Here is an 8822-nt window from a genome sequence, read left to right as displayed (position 1 = left end):
GGAGCAGAGCTCCTTTACTCTTAACATGTGTTGGGCATTTAAATGTGAGCTTGAAATAATCCTTTACTGTATTAAGTCACTAATATTTTTTTCCAAAAGGATTGGGGAAGCAAGGCAGAATTGTAGGGAATATGGTCTCAAAAAACATCTAAGTTGTCCCCCATTTTCCACTCATGGGAGCTACAGGCACCAGTCACTCTCATTACCAGGATCAAGGGTGCTTACCATTTTTTCTGTCTTCATCAACATGTCCACAGTTTCCACAAAAGGAAGCTGGCCTACACTGTGTTCTGCTCACTTCCCTAACATTCCCACTTGCACACCATTTTCTGAATCAAAATGGACAGAGGTTATAGATGTGGTATGGAAACTGCTGTACATGACTATTGACATACTCTTTTTCATTGCAGGTATTCCCCCCGCCCCACCCTGACTTGAAGGGAGTCATGACATTTTCTTTCTCCTATTTCCCTGGGCCAGAAGCCAACCTGCTTTCATTACAATAGGGAGATGGTACCCAATCCTAACCACCAACCTCCTCCCAGATCCCTAGCCAAAGTCCAACTTTTTTTTTTTTTTTTTTTGCTGTAAAATCAATTGGAGTAGGGGCAGGAAATGGGTAAATATATGCAGTCTCAGTTCCCTTGTGGTCTTGATCCTCACCTTTACCTAGCCTTAGGACATCCTCTGGTCATTCAAACCTCTTCAGATCCAGAGCAGGCAACAGTCTCCTCCTTTCCTATCTAGCGGCCAAAAGCGTGCAAGCCTGCTTTCAAGGCCAAAGGGAGATAGTGCTTAGGTGGACGTGGACTATAAAGTGACTTTATGTCAGCCCTTTGTCCAGTGAGATCTGTGTTAAAAGTGAACTCAGGTCTCCAATTAACCCAACAGTTCTTCAACAGGAGCCATCTCACCCCTTCTCATCCCCCTGCTTGACACTGATAATCTTTTCTGAATTTGCTGAAAACACTAAAGTGTTTCACCTTCCTGGAATTTCTCTTCACCTTTCTCAGATTGTTAGGGAGGATCTTGGGGTTAATAGACCATGTCTCTTTTATTCTATCCTACTCCCTGGACTCCCCACTGTCCCTCTTCCAAGACCCTAAGGGATACCATTTCCCTTGAAGTCCTGTCCAGGCAGGAGATAGGGCTCAGGAAGCGAGGCCAAGAGTGATATTGAGAGACTTTTACAAGTTATTTTCAGTATTTGTTCCTTATACTTATTATTATTCTATTATAATTATTATCAGCCTACATCCGGCTCATTATTAGAAAATAGAAAAGAATTATTTTCACTTGGGAAAGAAAGATAGATAAAATGTGGTGTGGGTAAACAAATAACTCAGCCACCTGTTTTTGCTACTCAGTGATAATACAAATATAGATCATCTACGCAGTCACTATTTTAGATGTTTGAAATATACAGAGCAGCTGGAGGCTCCCCTTATGAGGGGCCCCTGTGTGATGAGCTTTTCCATGAAGTCATTCACTGTGGCCACATAATCCCACAGTAAGGAGGACACTTAGGACTTTCAGATTTTAAAAGCTTGTTTCAATGTTCTGGTCTTCAAAGATTGCATTGATTGAACATCTGCAACTGCTATATTTCCAAGTTCTTTACCAAATCCACATCCCTATTAACCCTTTTACAACACATTATAAAATTTGAACAGCTGCCATATACAAAAACACCCAAATTAAAAAAAAAAATGCTATTTTCTTAATTAACTGCCTGGGACACTTATATAATGATTTTTTCTCCTACTATTTTTGGCTACAAATGTTTTAATCCTCTCTTCATATGACATTTTGTAGTATTCTTTTCCCTAGAGAAAAATTAAAAGATAATTCAATCTTTTCTTTTTATTTTTAAATTTTCTGTTTTATAGTTCATTATTGGTGATAGGTTAAATTTTTAGTATTGTCAAATTTGGGGAAACCACTACCAACCTCTGTCAAATTTCTTTATTATATGTGTTTAGGATTTCAGAGCATTTCAAGTTTTCTTGAAGTGCTACTAATCCTAAATATTCTCTTTTTTTCAGTTCTTGGATGAAACCATGGGCTTCATTCATGCTAGGAAAGTACTCTACCACTAAGCTACATCCCCAGTCTGTAATCCTGAATATTCTTAACACACATAAACCAGTTCAATGTCAACATCCTCATTGTATCAGTCCATATCAGTATTTCACACCAAATCACCAAGAAATAAATATGAACCTGTGTAGCTGTGATTGGACAAAGCCATAGGCATGGCTGGCATAAAAAGTGTCAGAGTTTCACTTTGGATAAATAATATGTACTTACCAGGCAGTAGTGAGAGGTAAGACTAAATAGGTAACTTGGAATCAGAGAAGGAAGTGGGAACTATTATCAATTGCTGAATAAAGACTGAAATATAACATCATGCTTTTAAATTGTGGTATGAGATTTGTTGATTATTTACAAAGCCTATGAAAAGGCAATAGAGTGTAGCAGTTAGGCCGATTAGCATTAGAGTTGGACAACCCTTGTTTGAATCCTAGGGCTTTCACTTACTACCCTGTAATTACCCTTACTTATAATTACTTAATTATACATGAAAGAGACTTAGAAATACATGAAGAAATTATCTAACTAAACTTAAAGCAAATGTAATTCCAAATCAACTACCTCTTACCCCAACATGCCCACATCCATCTCATCACTGTCAACAGAAGAGGAAGTCAAAGTAGAAAGAGGAAGTAGTCCCAAATTCTGGTCAATATTCTTGTTTTTGCTAACCATACAAAAGTATGAGACATAGTTATGGTCTGTACATTAGTTTTCTATTGGCATGTAACAAAATACCATAAACTCGGTAGCTTAAAATAATGCCCATTTATTTGGCTCACAGTTGGGTAAGTCACAAGTCAAGGCATGGTATAATGGATTCTCTGTTCAGGGCCTTTTAAGGCTGAAATCAATGTGTGAGTCTCCATTCTCATTTTGAGCTTGTGTTCCTTTTCCACATTTATATGATTGTGACAGAATTTGGTTCCATGCATATGGAGCTGATGTCCTACTTTCTTTCTGGCCATCTAGTAGGGGTTATTCTCAATTCCTAGACATCACTCACACTCCATGACCCATGGACCCTCCATCTTCAAAGCCATCAATGGAATATCTCCTTCACATCAAATCCCTTCCTTGCTTTAAATATTATTAACGTAAGAGAATTAAATATTATTCCCTTTAAGGAATAACCTGATTAGGTTGGGCCCACTTAGTTGTTGCCTTTTTGATTAACTCAATAATTTAGAACTTTGATCATATGTGCAATACCTCCCTTGCTAAATAACATAATCATGGGAGTGATAGCTCATTATATTCACAGTTTCCATCTACAGTCTAGGAAAAGGAATTATATAATTGTGAAATCCATTAATGATTTCCCTTTCACAATCCTTCCCAGAGGCCTTATATGGTGCCTGTACAAATCAAAGGGGCCCTGAAGCTTAAGTTTCATTAGGTTCAAGGTGAATTCACCTCTCCACTACCTCTAACCATTCAGTTTTATCACTTCTATCTAACTGTATTCCCCTAATGGGCCCCTAAACCACATCCATATGTAATTATAGATTAGTTAACAAACAATTCTAACAGAAGTTACATGGTAAATTGACCAATACTGTTTTTGTTTTGTTTTGCAGTTCTGGGGATGAAACCAAGGGTCCTGTGCATGTCAGGAAAGTACTCTACCACTGAGGCAGATCCCCAGTTCTGACCAATACTATTTTCACTGTTAAGGTTTTTAGCATTTATCTATACTGGGAATGATAGATTTTTATATCATAGGCACTCAATAAAAGGCAGTCATGGGCTGGGATGTAGCTCAGTGGCAAAGCGTCTGCCTTGCATTCGCAAAGCCCTGGATTCATCCCTCAGTTCCAAAAAAGACAAAAAATGAACCCACCAAAAAAAAATAAGATTTTAAAAAAAAAGCAGTCATATTATCTTACATATCCACTGGAGTACATCAGGTTGGGAGAGACACAAAGGCCAACCACAAGGAAACAGTACTTTGTCCTCTAGAACTCTGGGCAACTCACGATTTCTGAGTTTCTGACATGTGCCTCACATGGAGACAACTGCTTTATGTAGGTCAGTGAGCTATCCGTGTCCCTACTCACCAGTCTGTGAAGCAGGAATTATTACCAGGTCAATAAGATTTGGAAAAGATACATTCCAGTGTGGACTTGAGTTATTACAGAAAAATTCAAAGAACAAGTAAATTACTAAATCAATCTGTTTCCTGATTTCATCTTGTCATTCTCCTGCTTTCAAGGGCCTTGACATTTAGGGATCTTTGGAATTCAATCTGAGTCACAAATTCTAAACTTTGCTATTCATTTGTACTCTACTTTGTCCTCTGCAGCAGCCAAAAGACACTACCCAATCAGTGTGAACCACATATACTTTATATACTTTCCCTCTGTCCCATTCTCCTAGAATGAGTAATTTCTCCAGGGCTAAAGCTATAAAGACCTACATCACTGTACTAGTCATCTTCTCATCACTGCAGCAAATACCTGAGGAAAACAACTTAGAGGAGGAATGGTTCATTTTCATTCATGGTTTCAGAGGTTTCAGTTCATGGCTAGTTGGCTCCATTGCTTTGGGCCTGAGGTGAGGCAAAACATCATGACAGAAGGGCATGGCAGAGGAAAGTTGCTCAGTTCATGAAAGCTGGGAAGAGGGGGTGGGGGATTTGGACAAGGTATAGTCCCCATGGGCTTTTCCCCTGTGACCTACTTCCTTTAACCATGCTCCACCTGCCTACAGTTTTTGCCACTTCAAGTAGTATGTTCAGCCATCAATTCATTTCTCCACTGTCAAGGTCAGATTTCTCATTATCTAATCACTTCCCAAAAGCCCCATGTCTGAAACTTGTTGCATTGAGGACCAAGTCTTCAACACACGAGGCTTTGAGTGACATCCCAGATCCAAACCACAACAATCCCATAAAGTATTTTCTCCTTGGGATGTTTCAGAAGCATTAAAATAGATAAGCACGGGGAGAACCGTTATTAGTCAGATCTGTGACAGCACAGGCTTTACACCACTGTTTATGGAGAGAACCACATGGTTTACTCAGGCTGGTGAAAAAGGGATTTTGCAGAACATTGTGGACCCATTGCTTGGTTTGTGCATCTAATTTCATAACTGCCATAGTATACACAGTTCTCCTTCACTTGGAACGTTTTTCTTTAACCTCTTCCCATTGTCCCTCATGCCTCCTCTTAGCTATAAATTTATCAATTCCTTTCCATTGGCTCTTTAAATAAATACTCGAGGACATTTCTTCTTCCACACTGAGCAAAGGTAGAAAGACTCTTTCCCTACTGAAGTAGATTGAGGTCAGCCGTGTCACAAAAGGTCCCTAAACTGGCATGATTTGCAGGAAAATTTCTTCCCTGTACAATGAACACAGAGAAGGAGAGATGGTCCAAATCCTGTTACAGAAAGAAGATCAAGGCCAAGAGCCTGGACATTAGGTATTAGTGAAGTGATTCAGTAAGTAGCAGATTTATTGTGGTGTAGTCCAGAGTTATTACTGAAACTGACAGGACTACAAGATTAAAAAGCAGTAAACTTGGGGCTAGGGAAATAGTTCAGTGGCAGAGCACTAGCCTAGAAAGCATGAGGCCCTGGGTTCAATCCCCAGCACTAGAAAGAATAAAACAAACAAAACAGTAAACTCACAGTTTTCCCTTCCTCTAACTCTGTGAGTGTCTCATGTTACGCAGTTGCCAAGAGCAGTGAACTATGGCCACACCTGAGTGACTGCAGGACACAAGGGATTGCTGCATTTAATCACTTGCACTGGCATCTCTTTTTGAACCTTTGCATTACATTTGCCACTTCAGTACTAATAAACCCAACACCATTTTGAACCAAGTCCAAATTATCATCCTTGCATATCCCTGAAATCAGACCAGATTCTGAAAATATTAAGTATATATTTATAAGTACTCCAAGGATACAATTCTTTTAATTTTTAATTTAATTTATTTGGTGCTAAGCACATGCCATCTCAAGGACATAATTTTCAAATATCTTTTTGACCTTATTTACAGATGAGAATATAGAAATAAATTGACATTAAATTAATTGCTAAATTCATATAGGAAGACAGAAAACAATCCTGGACTCCATGTTTGTGGCCTCTGATTATTCCTTCAAGTCTGTATGACTAGCCTATGTCATAGTCTTTCTCCCCATGTCTCACCTACAGTTTTTCAGAGTATGGTATAGGCACCCATGAAGTGGCACACACCCTGTCAATCCCAGGTACTTAGGAGACTGAGGCAGGAAGATTCCAAGTTTGACTCCAGCATGGACAACTTATTGAGACCTTGTCTCAAAACAAAATTTTAAAAGGGACAGGAGGGTGTAACTCAATGGTAGAGTACTTGCCTAGCATATGAGAGGCCCTGGGTTCAATCCCCTATGGAAGAATAAAAATAAAAATAAAACCTAAGCAGGTGCTGGGAGCATAGCTCAAGTGGTAGAGCACTTGCCTAGTATACAGGAAGCCCTGGGTTCCATCCCCAGAACTACAACAACAACAACAACAACAACAACAACAACACAGCAGAGTGACATGAGAGATGGTGCCTTTAACCACTTTGTAAAGCTTAGCAGTGGGTTCCAGCCACATTTATATACAGCCAGGATGGGCAGCACAGATATTTTCAGGAAGCAGGAGCTGAAAGTATCAGAAGGCAGACAGAGCAGCCATGCAGAAAGGAGGCAGGCAGTCAGCCTGGACAACTGCTGCCATGACAACAGTCTCCAGGGCTGTGCCCTTCTCTGGGGAATCTGAGGAAGCCCAGGGTGGGTTTCTGGTTCATAGGTCTCTGGCCCAGGGATTCCCATTCTTGGTGGGGCTGCACTTCCGTGGTAGGAACAGAGACCCCCTCCCTCTGAGTCCCCTTCATTTCACTTGGCAGGGCCTGTGAGAAGCTCTGTCCTCCCCAGCCCAGGGTGCCCCCTGCTGCTGCCTCCTCTGCCTTCTTTCCTAATGGCTCTTATGGCAGTAGTTGTTCTCAGACTTGCAGATGTTGACTGCACCAGGCCCTGTGCAGCCTGTGGCTCTCCTGCTTTCCTTCCCCAGTTCTGCCCCAGGGGGAATCTCCAAGTGGGAAATGCAATGACAAGAGCCTTCTCTTTTCTACTTCTGGCCTCATCCTAACAGGGGCCTAGAGACACCAGTGCACTCACAAGTGGCCCCTGAGCCCACACGTGTATGTGCTCAGAGAAGCAAGGAAGGGGCACTGAGAAAAGGTGGGCTAGCAGCTGAGTCTGCTAGAAGCACTCAGGGAGAGAGAAGGCAGGTCCAGACCTGGGCTGAAGGGAGACAGTAGCAGCTAGGTGCTGGGTTGGACTCCTGCTGTCACTCATCCACTGGGGCTCTGGAGACATGAGAGCCTTCCAACCCTCTCCTTGCCTCATTTTATGACTTTTTTTCTCCCGGAAAAGATAGGTAGGTCTGAACTAGAACCTTGAGTGAAGTCTCTTCCAGCGCTAGGATGCTTTGGACTCCTTACTTTCCACCATGCTAAGGAGAGGCTTCTCTTAGGAATAAAGTCTACTAATGGGTTAACTTGTCCTTTGCAAACTTGCTTTTTTTTAACCTTTTCCCCAACTTTTTAAATTCTAAAGAAAATTCATACCTAAATGATTAATATATTAACTGCTAGAAGAGCTAGTGATGTAGCTCAGTGGTAGAGTGCTTGCCTAGCATGCATGAAGCCCTGGCTTTGAACCAAGGTACTGCAAAAGTAATTAAATATTTTAACTGCTAGATTCCATTATTCCAGGGAAAAGGAACAAGAAGAACTTTGGTCATAAGACCTCTAATTAGCAATCTTTGTTTTAGATTTATAGAATCCAGAACTTCTGGTGATCTTCATATAATTCAGAATGTGAGTCAAAGAAATGGACCACTGTAGGATTGATGATTACTCTGTCACCCATCCATCTGTGGCTAAAAATATATTCCCTTAAATTACTTATATAAGTTGTCACTTTCCGTTGTTAGTTGACATGGTCCTCAGGACAACATTTTGGCCATTTTCACATCACCTGCCTCACCTAAATTTCTTTTTCCACCATAGCCTTGCCCCTTGACTAATTGGCTTCTGTTGTACAGCAAGCAAACCAAACCCTTTGCTCGGTAACTGGAACACCATTTGGCCTTTGTGGGTACCTCTTCCAATTGATAGCTGCTTCCACCTGTCCTGGAATCCAGGCAAACTCAGAGCACAGAACTTGTCCTATGCTGGCCTGCCCTGCTGGGCTCCAACACACTTACAGCTACTCTTCACCTTGCTTACTCTCTAAAGGGTTCAGAACAACCCAAGTCTGAGATGTGGGTGGCAAAGTTTGAAACAAGGAGATAATGTCAGAATCTTGAATAATTGTTTCAATAAACTCATACTTAATGACAGTTTGTTCTATCCTCCATCCTGTATATGCTGATGTATAAGATACAGGTGTCCTCATGGTATTTGTTGATTTATAGAGGAAATAAATGCCTAAAATAGTTGTAACACATAATAATAATAATAAAGTCTACATCACTTGTTACTTTTGAAGCACCAGTAAAGTATATCTAAATCAGCTTGCTTTGGTGGCTGTCAGGAACATCCTAGGAATAAGTGAAACTTCAGTTGAATTTTAATAATTGAATAGAATTTTGCTGAACAGAAAAGTGTGTGCAGGGCAGTCTAGACAGAAGCAGCAGCATAAGCAAAGCCCTGGAGGCTTGGCCTTAAAGGCCTGACTAAAGCAGA

Source organism: Sciurus carolinensis, chromosome X, assembly GCF_902686445.1.
Source record: "Sciurus carolinensis chromosome X, mSciCar1.2, whole genome shotgun sequence".
In the NCBI taxonomy this organism is placed as follows: Eukaryota; Metazoa; Chordata; class Mammalia; order Rodentia; family Sciuridae; genus Sciurus; species Sciurus carolinensis.
Note: the sequence above shows the minus strand (reverse complement) of the source record.